The sequence below is a fragment of the Cyphomyrmex costatus genome, unplaced genomic scaffold, assembly GCF_001594065.2.
Source record: "Cyphomyrmex costatus isolate MS0001 unplaced genomic scaffold, Ccosl1.0 scaffold825, whole genome shotgun sequence".
In the NCBI taxonomy this organism is placed as follows: domain Eukaryota; kingdom Metazoa; phylum Arthropoda; class Insecta; order Hymenoptera; family Formicidae; genus Cyphomyrmex; species Cyphomyrmex costatus.
The window spans coordinates 66,434-80,985 of record NW_017280403.1 but is presented as its reverse complement, the minus strand read 5'-3'; the positions used below and the strand labels follow the sequence as shown (position 1 = coordinate 80,985).

Sequence of the window (14,552 nt, the reverse complement as noted above, 5' to 3'; positions counted from 1 at the left end):
TTTTACGACATGAGGTCGAGCGTTGTCATAAAGAGAAATAACTTTATCATGTCTTTGCTCGTATTCCGGCCGTTTTTCTCGCAATGCACGGCTCAAACGAATCAATTGTAGCCGATACCGATCGCTCGTAATGGAATCGTCAGGTTTCAGCAGCTCATAGTAAACAACACCCTTTTGGTCCCACCAGATACAAAGCACAATCTTTGAACCATGAATGTTCTCGGCTTTGGTGTTGATGTTGAGGTCGAAGGCAACGATTGACCGGGCTTAGCGTAGTATTTTTTCTTCTTGGGGTTATCGTAGAATATCCACTTCTCAGTCACAATCCGATGCAAAAAACCTTTTCTTTGTTGCCTTTGAATCAACTGCTCGCAAGTGAAAAATCGCCTTTCAACGTCTCTCGGTTTCAGTTCATAAGGCACCCAATTTCCTTGTTTTTGAATCATTCCCATGGCTCTCAATCGTACAGAAGCGACTTGTTGAGTTACTCCCAATGTTTCTGCAAGTTTCTCTTGCGTTTGACTCTGATCTTCTTCGAGTAATGCCTCTAATTCTTTGTCTTCGAATTTTTTTAGCTATCCAGAGCGAGGCTTGTCTTCAACGCTGAAATCTCCATCCTTGAAACGTCGAAACCATTCCTTACATGATTTATCAGTTGGAGTATCACCATAAACTTCGACAAGTATTCGATGGGCTTTAGCTGCACTTTTCTTCCAATTAAAGTAGAAAATTAAAACCTCCCGCAAATGCTGCTTGGTTAACACAAAATTCGACATTTCAAACACAGTAAAAATCAAGGTTTTTGTATGAAGTTCAAAGCGATATAAACTGAATATTATTAGCAGATGTCTAATCTCTCTGAAACCGCCAAAATCAGCTGTCACTATGAACTATTCACAACAGCCGGAGCCATCTTTTGAAAAACGGACCGAACTAATTTGTACTCCCAATAATTCAACTTGTTTTTTATTTTGAAATAAATCAAAGAACTCTACAAACTCACTTGTGAACACCATTTGCAATTAAGAGATGGAAAAATAGTGTGCACACCTTTTCTGCGGAAGCCCCAACTCGTATATGCCCTATCATAGAAAAAACAAGGAAACGGTCGACATGCTGATCCACCTTTTAAAATTTCTTCCGACGTATCTGTACTGTGGGATTCGACAAACGCAGGAAAACTAGGTTGCAGAACTCCAGAATTGTGTCTCAAAAAATTCGAAGATTCCGGTTGATCTATAAATGATTGTTCAGCACGAGAATAATTCGGTAAATCAGATAATGGTCTCTCCAATATTTTTGAGACATTCCACGACGAGCTTCAACTGCGAGAGAATCTCTCCTGTGCGTTTCTGGATCTTTTGTATTGCAAATGGAAAGTATGACGAGCTTCGGCTATTACTGTCACAATCGGCTTCGACGATCCTGTAAAGAATTTCAGTCTACCATTTGAATTGTTTCTTCATAAACGGAATTTAATGCGTAAACGGTAAATTGAATGCTAGACACAATGTAATCAATAAGATATAATAGTATAATATAATATAATATACACACACTCAATAGTAATTCCTTGACTTTCCATTTGCAATACAAAAATAGAGAAACAGTATTTACAAGTATATGTTATACTTTATTATTTTTAATTTAAATAATATTATCTATTCGCTGCTATTACGTTATTCTTAATTCTATTGCAACTTGAAATAATACTTATCAAGCCATGTTCAAAAAAGAATACTCAAAAATTTAAACCTTTTTATCTAATAATAATATATTACCATGAAAAGTAACTGATATATTATTAATTAAAGGTGCCAGTACAAAATGAACATACATAAAGTGTATGTAACTTTCAGCCAATTTTCGAATCGTCTCCGTCTTCCGCTGTTCCCCTCACCTCACCGCCCCGCGCGTAGATCAAATGTCGCTCGAGCGTCGTGCGGCATTTGGACCGAGCGCGGTGAGGTGAGGGGGACAACGGAAGACGGAGGCGATTCGAAAATCGGCCGAAAGTTTTGAACTTTTCATTTTTATATGATTTTTTTCGGATACATTTACTTTTTAAAGTACAAATATATCACAAATATATAAAAAAAATGATTTAAAAATATTATATAACGAAAGAGAGTGAAATACGGCGAAAGAGAGGGGTGGTGGGGGAGGGAGAGGGGGCGGGAGGTGGAGATCCGGTGGGTCGGAGATGGTGAAGGTGTGAGTGAAAGGTGAGAAGGGATGTTAGAAAGTTTTAATACGGTCTTGAATGCGGACAGAGAAGAAGACGTTTCTTAATTTTTCATTAAAATCACCACTTTTCGACCGCTCTTGTATCTTCAGAATGGTTTGACCGATTTAAAATTTTTTTGCTCAAATTACTCGCGGGGATGCCGCTTTTCAGGACATATACGTTCAGACACGTTCGATTCAAAATTTTTTATATTTTAGTAGTTATGCACCCCCCAAAAATAAACTCTGGTAGCTCGGGATAAGAGACTTGTAATGTTTATTATTATTAATCTTTTATATATTAACTAGTAGTTTTTGAACATGGCCGGAGACACTACCGCGTCTCCTGATGCCGCATGTAGATCCTCGAATGACCGAGGTAGTGCCAAAAACAAAAAGATTACCTTTCTTCCGTCCTTGTTAGTACATTTGCATCGCGCAAGCTTGCTAAGTCTTTCGCAAACGCTATGCATCCTAAGGAAGTTCGACCGTACTTCCGGAATGCCATGGTTACATAGTTGAAATTAGATCAGTAGCTATATGAATAGGCTACATTATTTATATAATAAATATTATTTAAAAATAATTAAAAAGAAATAGAGAGAGAGAGAGAGAGAGAGGGAAAGAAATTCTAGAGAATTTCACGGTGTTCTGCGCGAAATGGTACTCTTTTCACGCCCTCCTTTGAATGTATACAGCATTTCAATATATAAATAAGTATGCATTGTCATGTTTTTATTATCTTTATTTTAATATGATATATAATTATATATCTTTTTTTAATATATACATATTATTATAAAAATCTATAAAAAATTAAAATGCAATATCTCTTTTTCAATTTTTGTGTTCATGAGCGTTTTAATCCTTTAAAATTATTTATAAGAAATAAAGTAGTGTTAAAAATGTATTGTTTTCATTTCAATCAACAATACTTACTAGAGATTAAAATATAATAATAAAAGATAACTTTCTTCATTTATAATCTTATAATAATTTAAAAAGATTATATCGTATATTATAAAAACATATGTCTGTATGTATTGTATAAAAAATATAATATATATAAAATTTGTATATAGATTGACCTAACTTTGTGATCCTCTATTTTTAGCGATTTTCGCAAACTCCTTTCTTCTTCGCAAATTTTTGTACACATTTGTAACTAAGATATTTTCTTTAGATGACGTAAGTTTCAAAGATCAATTGACGTCACTATCTTCATTGTAAACATAGATATTTACGTGGAGTCAAGTGAAAATCAATTATTCATTTTCCCAGAGCTTGACGGCTCGATAAATTCTCGCACTGACATAATCTTCGACAAACGCATCTAATTTTATTCGTCTATAACTTATTTTTTATTTTTATCTTTTGTTTATATAATTTTGTAATAAATAGTTTTGTAATTTAAGATCTAATCACTCATATAATAAAAATCTTTAGTGTACTTTTTTCAATTTTTAAAAATGATTTTTGTCCATCAACGTCCATTTCAAAAACAAAATTTCTTAAAGTAGTAATAAACCAGATTTATAGTTGCTACTATCAATCATGTACGTAAACTAACTTTTCAAATATCTTTTACTAATTTTAAAACAGTGTTGATGGTGTGGTACAAACACTACGCTTTACTTTACGACGAGAATGCATTTGACAAGAGTGGCCTTCACTCAAGAATCCACGCGTCACGTACTGGCAACGTCAATTTGGCTTAACATGTGTTTCATCACCTACCAGGTACCGCATGCTTAGCATCACCTGCTTATTTATGAATAAAAACTACTATATATGTTAACATTTCCGAAAAATTAAAAAAAAATTTACTTTTAACAAATTTGTGGTATTCCTAAATCACGCAGTATAAGTACGTAGACTTCAAGGTTCAAGGGGAACAAAAATATATCAAGGGTGCTCATTGACAGGAAAACGTTGCGAGAACAAGATTGAGCAATCGAACGCCTTTTTTAGAATCGCATCTGTGCGTGGCTGAATCACGCGTGTATATTTAAAAAAAAGACATATAACTGCATATATTTAGAATTAGCGTAAATTGCCGGCCATTGGATGCAGCGCGAGTACGCTACGCGTACTATCGTCACCGCGTGATTCACTTTCGTAAATCGGCGGCACTGACTTTCACGACTCTGGTAACGAGCGAGTATCGACACCTCGTTACAGCTTCGAGGAAAAATAAACTGTCAATTTATAAAGTGCCTTAGAGATTGATTTGCAGTCGCTACGCCACTCCGGAAATTAAGTGACGCCTCGCTTTTGTACTTCGCGCAACGCATAAATGGAGCACGTACACGGTAACGGCGCATCAGTATTACGATGCTGCAACTGCTCTCTCGCATTAGAATGAGTCATTGCTCAACGGAACAGAAATAATGCAGGCGGCGTTGATTTATGTCGCGGAACGTGGATAAAATGCGAACGTCTAGTAAAACTGAACGAGTTGATTGAAGTGAGCCAAAGAAAAGAAAACGTTCTACTGTCAGTTACTGTCTGTCACAAATAAAGTGATAAATTCTAAAGCCTAAATATATGATTAAAACTAAATTTCAACAATGTGAATAATTGTCTCACATAGTCATACTAATGTACACATGTACCATACACATTTACTTAAAGAAAAGCTTTCATCACTGAAAAAACTTTCTGATTAAAAATGAACAAATTAGGAGATTGTGATCACAAAATTCTGATTATCTCTAAAATTATAGTATAATAAATGTGACCAAAAAATTCGAATTGGTCCATTTTCAAACAGAATTCCAATTAATACAACCAGACTCTTTTTCCAGTGATCATGTATACATCCTCGTAGAAGCCATCTCAATTCTTAGATAAGTCGAAGTACACGCCTAATGTGTTTTATAAATACAAATCTCATAAATCTCTATCCAAGGGATTACTCTTTCAAGTGTCCGAGCAGGAACGTGGACGTGCGCAATTTTACATTAACGTTATATAACGCCGTTATATTTCTACGCAAAGTTCTAGGAACTTGTGTTTTCCATCCCTCAAATACGAGGTATACGACACCATCGTACGCGTATCAACATCTTAAATCCGAAACGTGTAATCTCTCGAGTGCATGCGAACTTTGCATCGAACTGCGACGAGAACATCAGTGGATGCTGCGGCGCGCACATTCAGTTCTCTTCCCGTCTTTTCCTCATCTTCCTTTTCACGATGGACCCGTTCGACCAATCGTCTCTCGTTGGCGGGGGTTGTGCCATAAATGTCGCGTGGCTTATCCCAGATCCCGTCGCCAGATCGGCGCCACCGTGTACACCACCAACGATATACTAGTCCACACTTTTGGCGGCAGCAGCCCAGTCTAAGGTCCAATCCCCGAACCGAACGGTCGCCCGAAATACTTAGGTAAAGGTCTACATCTTTTTTTTTCTCTCTCTTTCTCTCTTTTTCTTTCTCTCTACATCTTTTTCTTTTTCTTTCTCTCTATATTTTTTTTCCTTTTCTTTCTCTCTCGCTAATTGAGACAGGCAAAAAATTTTCTTTTTTTTTTGAGAGAGAGAAAAAACCGAATAACGGAAGTCGCGGGAAAACGCGTTAGCTGCGACGAAAGAAAGGGCTAACAGAGGGAGAAGGGGGCGATATAAGCGCCATTTGTGAGTGCACCTAAGGGAGGAGAGCAAGAGGCTTTCTCTCAATCACGTGAAAAACGGCGAGGTATTACCGAACGCGTCCGCGATCTACTGTGCGACAGTGAAGAAAGAAGCGCCTGGTCAGACGTGGTCCTCCTGCGCTGCCGAATTGCATCGCATATCTTTAGTAGGAACTTGCTCTTTCACTAACCACCCACGCAAGACAGCGTGCTAATCATGTTAATCATGTTCTTTCAATCATGTACTCTATATTTTATTCTATTCTTTCACGTGTGTACTTACAAATATGTGTATTTACAAACTAATGTCACTAATTTATCAAAGGCTTAATAAGGTTAATTAATAAAACAATTTAAACTAATAATTTTAATTAACGCGTACATAATATTAATATATGTAGTAGAAAATAATGTATAAACAAAGAGGTTGTAGAGTAATTCTATTACTCACGGTTTGTTAAGAGCTTAACAATAAATTGATGATAATTATTCGAGATTTATCGTCTCGAAGTTCAGATTTTAATCTAATTCCAACAATTAATATAATAATAGTTTATATATTATTTTAATACACATATATTATCTTACTAGCTACTATTTATTAGCAAAAATATTGTCAGTTATGCATAATCGCGACCTCATTTGTGATTTCATGTCTAGGACACTATTTTCGCTTTGCGTGACCAAATTGCTACCCGTTACTATTTAAAATGACGTTCCTCTCTGACAGCTATATGTTTAATATTGAGTACAATCGTGGTAAAATATGCGAGTATTTCTGAAAAATGAATAAGTAACACGAATTTTATACTTGGATCTGTATCGCAATATATGTACCTACTTTTTCGTATAAATATTCAATATTCGTTATTGTCAATTCTTTGTAAAATTGCATTTACATTCTAAATAAACATTTGTTGATTGCAAAAGATTATTCAATTATTCGTTAATGTATCCCCCTATCAGAAAAAGCAAATTTCATTTTATATCTAATATAGAGAGATTAATATTTGACATTTTTTAAACTATTCGATATATCTTATTGTGTAATTAAAAATGTGAGATGTACGCTTTCTGCAGATGTTCAAGTACAAGTTATTTTATTTTTAAATAGAAGTCTCAAAATTTAAAAAAGAATAAATTTTTGATAGTATTTGATAATTTGCGAAATTAATATTCCTAATCAATCACGTCGCAAATAAACACAAATTGTTCTTCAGAGACTTTATTAAGAATTTGTAAATTCACAAAAATCTATGAAAATAATCTGCTCTTAATAGTCGATAATTTCATTAAAAAAAAGCCGCTTGGAATACAAAAATGTAAAATGCCTCGTGTATGATCTCTTGAACTTCAAGACGGTCCTTGTTAATGTCAGAAATTTATCGTCTCTGGTCTTTATGCAGATTTGTATTCTCGCCTCCGGTGAATTCTAATTTCGTGAAAGCAAGACTTGGCAATGGCCGGAGTGCGTCGTCTACGGTTTCCTTTTTATTGCAATACCAATTTGAGACTCGCGCGGCACAAGCGTGCCACGCCTGACGATCGTCGAGCTTATGCCAATCGCCTGCAAGTGGCGGATTGTTTATAATAATTGGCAAAGATTTGTTTAAAGCTTACATAACGCAAGCGCGCGCACGATTGTGTATTTATATCGCTGACCGAGAATAGCCGCGCGTTCCGCCAAGACCGATGCACGTCTGTTATAGCCGTTCCCTTTCTACTGTTAAAACTCAAAACAATTTATCTGTTAGTCGAGAAATCGTCGCAACTCAACACGAGCTTCGTGTTCCTACTGATTTTTTCGTTTTTTCGTTAGAAGGAAAACTCTCGCCGAGCTTAAACGGCACGTCTGATCGGATTGAGGCGTTACTATTTTTTGACCGCGTCGAAATCAAACTTAACACCGTTATAGATGAGTATCTAAATGATTTAATGTCTATCACAACAATCATGAAATCTAATCTAGAAACCAATTTTGTCTACTTAAATGTACCAAAAAATGCATTCTTAGCTTCTATTTAAAATAAACTTTGACGATAGACTAATCTCCCAAAATTGAAGTTGTAGTATAAAATTGAAAATTTTACTACCATTTTTATCTCGTTTCTAAACAAAACTTTTTCTCTATTCGTAAAAGCACGTCAAAAGTGGACATTTAAATTTGTCATCTTTTCTTTTTGTTAGATTAACTTTTGTATAATAGGACGCGAGGGTCTACTTTTAAAATCTTACAACTTTTCTTTGAGTAAAATTTGTTTATAATTTATTATTTCATTGTAATTCTTCCTCACAAAATATGACACTATATCAGCGCTAAAAAAAAAGTGGCTTTTCTTCCTGTTAAGGTTTAATATTGATAGAAATAGTCTCTTATGTGTAAACTCATAATGATACCCTCGGAAGATATAACAAATGTAAACAGTGCAGTAAATCATGATGCAGTTAAAACTCACGTAAGCAGCGATAATCGTATAATATCGGCATTATTATTTCGGCTAATAATATGAGACGTTATCCAATATCTACTTAGACTACTATATAATTTCTGATTACAAAATTTGACTGTTTATTGACATTAAGAATCAAAATAAAGTTCCTTTGATTTTTTGCTGACTTTTGTGTGTTCCTTGGATTCTTACACGGCCTTGTTATTTTGCCTACCAGTAATATACCGGTTTTTTCCGTGGAGCTGATAAAGTTTTAGCGTTAATGTAGGGATGTGCGAAAGTTTTCCTTCGAGACAGTCACGCGGATTCCAGGGGCTTTTAACAAGTCACGCGAGCTCTGCAGAATCTAAAGAAGCGTGCACTTAGGAAATTCGCGTTTGACCGCCCACCTCCTGTCAAGTCGTCAACATTAGTTTCTAACACTAGCTAACACTTTCCAACTTTGCCACGTGCACACAAGTCACTTTCATTTTTAGAAATCGTTATAATATCTAATCGTTATAACAAACGTTATAATAATCATAATATAGAAATTCGCACAATAGATACTTAATAATAATTCTGTTCGTTACATAGCATCATAATCTCTAATAAAAAGAATTTTTCTCCGAAAATATAACAAGAAATTAATTTTTAAATTATATGAAAAACTGAAAATATTGAAACCTAATAGGCTAAATCTAAAACTGTTTGTACTCGTATATATATATATATGAATATAAAAAATAAATTTATTAACAAGAAAATTTTTACTATAAACAAAAACGAAATCTTCTTCTGTAGCTTCAGGGTCATCACACGTAAAATGACATAAGCTGCATAACCATATAAGGCCCCTGAACTAATAAGCATCCAACATAAAGCCGTCATGTTGATTTACATAAGATGCTCATTGGTCTAGAGACTTTATGCTATGATTATGCAGCTTATGTAATTTTGTGTGTGATGGCCCTTAAACAGTGTTCGCTACATACAAACAATTTTATTGACATATTTTCTATTATTCAAAAAGATGATTTTAAAAACCATCCGGAAACTATTAATAAAATTCGTCAAAATTATAAAGTTACTTAAAATGATAAGGTGAGGCAGCTTATTTTACAAAGAGGGGACTAAAGTTTATTCTTAAATTAATTCAAAGTGGACTTTCTACTTTAACGGGATATACAATGTACATATTATTATTTAATCAAGCGGTATTATGTCAAGCTTGGCTGTCTTGCGAGATCGCGTGGCGCGAGATTTTCAGCCAAGAATGCTAAAACGACAGGTGGAAGCGCAGTCGTAAACCGTAATCCTCTTGCAACGCATTGGGAGAGTCAACTGAAGCTTCGCACGTGTAGCGAGAGAAGTGCCAAAATCTCATGATTATTTAATTCCTTCGTCATACGTCTTTCATGGTTCATATAATGACGTATTCATAAGACATATATACGCGAATTCTTGAATTTTCTATGGATTATAAAATTATTAAATAATAAAAGAAAAGAGAATTCTAATTATGAAATTTGCAATTCTACATATTCAAATTTTTATATAATGAAAATAATAATAATAATTTTTTTCTATCAAAACCTATTAAGATTTGTTTAAATATTCTATTGTTTAAATAATCTTATGGCAAATTTTTTCGATTGGATGCACTAGTGCGCACTAGTGCATATTAAAGTCGTTATACTCTAATTTGTTGTAATTTTGAATGTAAATAAGCAAAATGCAAATATTTCGTATTAAAATACATATTTTACCTATAACAGCACAATATACATAGTATAAATTATATAAAGATAGCCACAAGTGTATTAAGTATTTCATGATTTAACCGGTTTTTATGTTTATTTATAAACACACACATATCGTTACGTTTATTTGTATACGATGGCTTTAATGTGCACCAATGCGCAATGATTACGTCCAGTCGAATTCGCTATTAGATTCTATTTCTAATTTTGACTTTAACAAGTTGTGCCATATCGCGCGTTAATATCAACATTAGAAAAAAGTCGTTAATACTGACATATATATATAGATCTCCTAAAACGACGTCCCTTTATTTTTCAGAAACAAGTTATTGCACTTTATTAAAACTAATAAAAACATCATCTGTTTAGCTAATTAAAGTAGTACAAATTCATAATTCATATATTTGTGGCTTGTTTCTGTACTAAATCAGTTAAAAACAAAATCTGCAAATGCAAAAATAAAATTTTACAATATTTTTTTTTGCAAATCGCGTGGTTTAAATAATAGTGCTTATTGACAATATTATATTGTTCTAAATGCTTGTAGCTTCCTAAATCAGTTTTGTTTACACTATTTCTTTTTTCAGTTTTATAATAATACGATTTTAAATATAAAATTGGGGTGCAGTGTAAACCGTCACACCAATCTGTAAAACAGATAATGAGCTAACTTAATCTTTATAAATGTTGCTTTATAGTATCAAATAGTTTTATTAAAACTGAAGGCAAGCGTGTATACATGGAAAAACTTTTAAAAAACTCGCGTTACATATTTGCACCTTGCAGAACAGTATAAAGTAAATATGCAAATAATGCAATAAAAATGTTTTATAATAAAATGAAAAGATTCTGGAAAATTTTATATATAATACACTCACTTTTGGGTACTTTATATAGATAATTCCTATAAAAGGCAAAAAATAGGAATATGTGGCATTACTGTCTACTGTGGTGCCTAGTTTATCAGACGCTTATTTTTGCTTATCTTACGAAAAAATTAATTATTGCAAACAGTATTAAAAAAAACTGCTTATACTGTTCGATAGAAGGCACTTTTTAGTTTAGTATTTTTGTTTTTAAAGTTTTAGTTTTATCTTTTGTTTAAGAAATATTATCTAAAAACAAACTAGTATGTCGATATCACTGACTCTAATATAATTTTTATAGATTGCCTTAAATAATTAATTGTTAAAATTGAAATATTTATGTGATTAATGTTTGTGTGTGCTTATAAAAGAAAAAAACCATAATATTAACTAAATTTAAATGTTTCAATGATAGTTAACCTGATTCTCAAGTCGGTTGTAAGGATAGTGAAACGTATTGCAGTTTTTGGATCTACGTCCCAGATGATTTGACTGCGCCATATATATTTTTAGAAGCCATCTAGATTACCACGCTCGTCCGGATGGGGATTTAATCTACCTTCTCTACCACATGTGCTTTTACTACGCGACTTATATCTTTCGAATGCGTTTTTCTTCCAATGTTCCTGTATTACTCGACTAAGCGCGATGCAATTTCTCGTCTCCTGAAACTTATATTTATACTACTTGTTACTGCAACATCTAATTTTTAGAAATTAGTTCAATAAATTTTTTAATTCTTATAGCTTTGACGTAGAAATGTGCGCAAATTGGTTAGCGTGTCAAGCACTCGTGACTCGACCCATTTTCACGCGGATACGATTTTAAGGTCAAGATATTCTCGGACGATCTAGAGTGGAAGTACGATGAATCAAAGAATTAAGATTCTAAATACACACTTTATAAATTTTGTTTTTACACCTGACCGATATATTATTAGTATTTTAAATATTTATCATAGAAAGAGGTTCTAAAATTAATGATGTAAAAAATTGAGTTCTCCACACAGACATTTATAAGATAATCTCCCTTAATTCACAAAGCATATAATCATACTCAAGATCATAGACGCGAAAATTTGTATATTATTCATTCATCGAGGTCTGAATTGGCGAGGCTGGGGAGTCGCCATAATTGCGGCGAAGTTTTACGAGGTCATTATCGTCGAGACACACTGGTACCATAAGTCTCCAATGGGGGTTCGCGAAAATCGGTCAAAGTCAGACGGAGACCGTCGACTATGCTGCTTCGAGTGCAGCTTCTTTCAACGCTTCCACCTGTTACCAACTAAAAACGGACCGGGGCCCGGGCAGCCTAAATATAGAGACCGCGAGGGCGCGAATCCGGGACTCTTGCGTCACGGCGCGTTGCTTGTGGGCGTCGCGACGCCTTCCTTTTTGCTTATTCGAGAATGCAGACTGGAGAACAAATCACGAGAACTTTGGAAATCTATCTCTCTCTCTCTTTCAAATGATTTGTAAATGTTTAAAGATTAAATTGAAGAATTCAATGCGACAATAATACATCAGTCTAACACGCTTTAAAAGCTCGAAAAAATTAATTGAAATTTAATTTCCCCAACTAACTACACTGACAAAAAGTCCAGCCATCAATTGTTGAGTGAAAGGACTTCATTCAAATGTTCAGGTAATATAAGCAAACATAATTTTACCTTTGTAAATATTTAGCAAGTATTACAGTTGATAATATCACGGATAATATTTACTAAACATTTATAAAAATAAAATTATGTTTAGTTATATTACCTGAACATTTGGTTGATTATTTCACTCAACATTTAGTAACTATAATCACTTCTTTTCAGTATGTAAGACTCATTGTTTCTAAAAATTCTGTTCTGAATAAATTATACTGTCGCATACACACATATAGATTGGGTATATTTCTTGTAGAAAATATGAAACAGATGCTTCTTTCAATAGATATAAATCTTGAAGTTAAAATATTATAATTTTGATATTATTTTATGATGGAAAATGAACCTAAAATATCGGTGTAAAACCGAATTCACATTGGAAATATATAATGTCACATACACAAATCATGTTACACAAATATACATTTAATACAAGTAGGATAGATGTATTTTTTAAATAAGACGTGACGTGTAACCTCATTTTCACTTCATCTTCACGACCTTCAGTCATTCCCACCGAGAATGAAACAGGAATATCTGAGAAACCGCTCGGACGATCCAGGGCGACTATAAAGTACGCGTGACGCTAAAATTAGCGGCATCCATTGCGTCAACAAAAAGAAAAACGACGCTCCCGTTCTGTGTCACAGGCTACTATTGGCCGACGCGAGAAACCAATCTTGTTTTCTCACGCGATCAAAAACGGGACGCGGCTATGTGACAAATTTCAAATTACCAATCTTAATTTGACAATATCAATTTATTATTTCGTCAATAATTCAATTAAAAAATGACGATATAATATTATAATAATTTTTGCGTGATTTGAAAATTATTTATAATATGTTGTATAGAAAATATGTTAAAAAATAAAAGTTAATTTGTAGCTTTATTGTTATTATTATGTAATTAACTTGTTTCACACTTTTCCAATATTGTCAAACATTTTTAACGATTAAATAATAAATTAAATAATAAAATATACATAATTTTGTTATTTAAGTATTTATTAAATTCATAAAATATATGCGTTTCATAAAAAAAAAGTGCCAGTAATGGTTTGTGAAGTCGACAAATTAAAAGAAGTGACAAGAAGTTTCATTAAGAGAAAGAAAGAGAAAGAAAAAAAGAGGGAGAATTAATTAAACTATAGTTGATCTATGAATTCATCTACCGGAATTATATCTTGAATAAATAAAGGAATGACTGCGTCATGATAATGGATTGCGGAAATGGAGCACAGTTTACTAAGACAAGGTTGAAAAAGCACAGCCGCACCTACGCAGGCCGTTAAATTTAAAGATGGCTTATGTAATCACCTTAGGCTACAAGAATTTTGTGTAGCATTTATTCCCTCATAGGGAAACTTTCCGCGATTGTATTTAAAAGACTCTGTAATATTTTATATTCTTTGTAATTTAATATCCTATTCACAAATTAAAAAGTCAAATCTTTGTCAATATATAATAAAACATTTTTCGCACTTTCTTTTTATTTGTTATAGTTTCCCATATTTAATATTGTTTTCTAATTTCTTGTAATTTACTAAATTACTAATTGTGCAAGAACAGGGTTTGGCATGTATTTGAAATACTTTTACTCGAAATACAGTATTTGCAATACAAATGTATTTTATATTTCATATTTCAGAGGAACACATAAAAATTATATTTACGTATTTTGTATTTAAAATTAAAAGCTTGAAAATTTTTGTATTTTGTAATTCAAGTAATAATATTAAAATTGATTATCAATCTTATTATTTAAAATACAAAATATAAAATACTTTTATATATTCCCATGAAATACAAAATACAAAATATTTTTATACATATGTTCCGCTGAAATATAAAATACAATTGTCTTACAAATACTATTTTTTAAATATAAAAGTATTTCAAATATGTCCAAATCTATACAAGAGATTAAAAAAAAGAAAAAATTTTTAAGTTTAATTAAATACTGTTCTCTTCACAA

At 32.9% G+C, this 14,552-nt stretch overlaps 1 protein-coding gene across 4 annotated transcripts in view; it reads left to right on the top strand.

The window, feature by feature from the left end:
• The first annotated feature begins 5,497 nt into the window (after positions 1 to 5,497).
• Mf (myofilin) overlaps positions 5,498 to 14,552 on the top strand; it is a 26,594-nt gene continuing 17,539 nt past the window's right edge. The window contains exons 1-2 of one of the 4 annotated variants that reach the window (XM_018549468.1): positions 5,505 to 5,616; positions 5,765 to 6,027. The gene's annotated coding sequence lies outside the window, so the exon portion shown is untranslated. Of the gene's footprint in view, positions 5,617 to 5,764; positions 6,028 to 14,552 lie in introns of all 4 variants that reach the window. The other 3 variants (XR_001940947.1, XM_018549469.1, XM_018549467.1) reach the window with 3 other exon arrangements.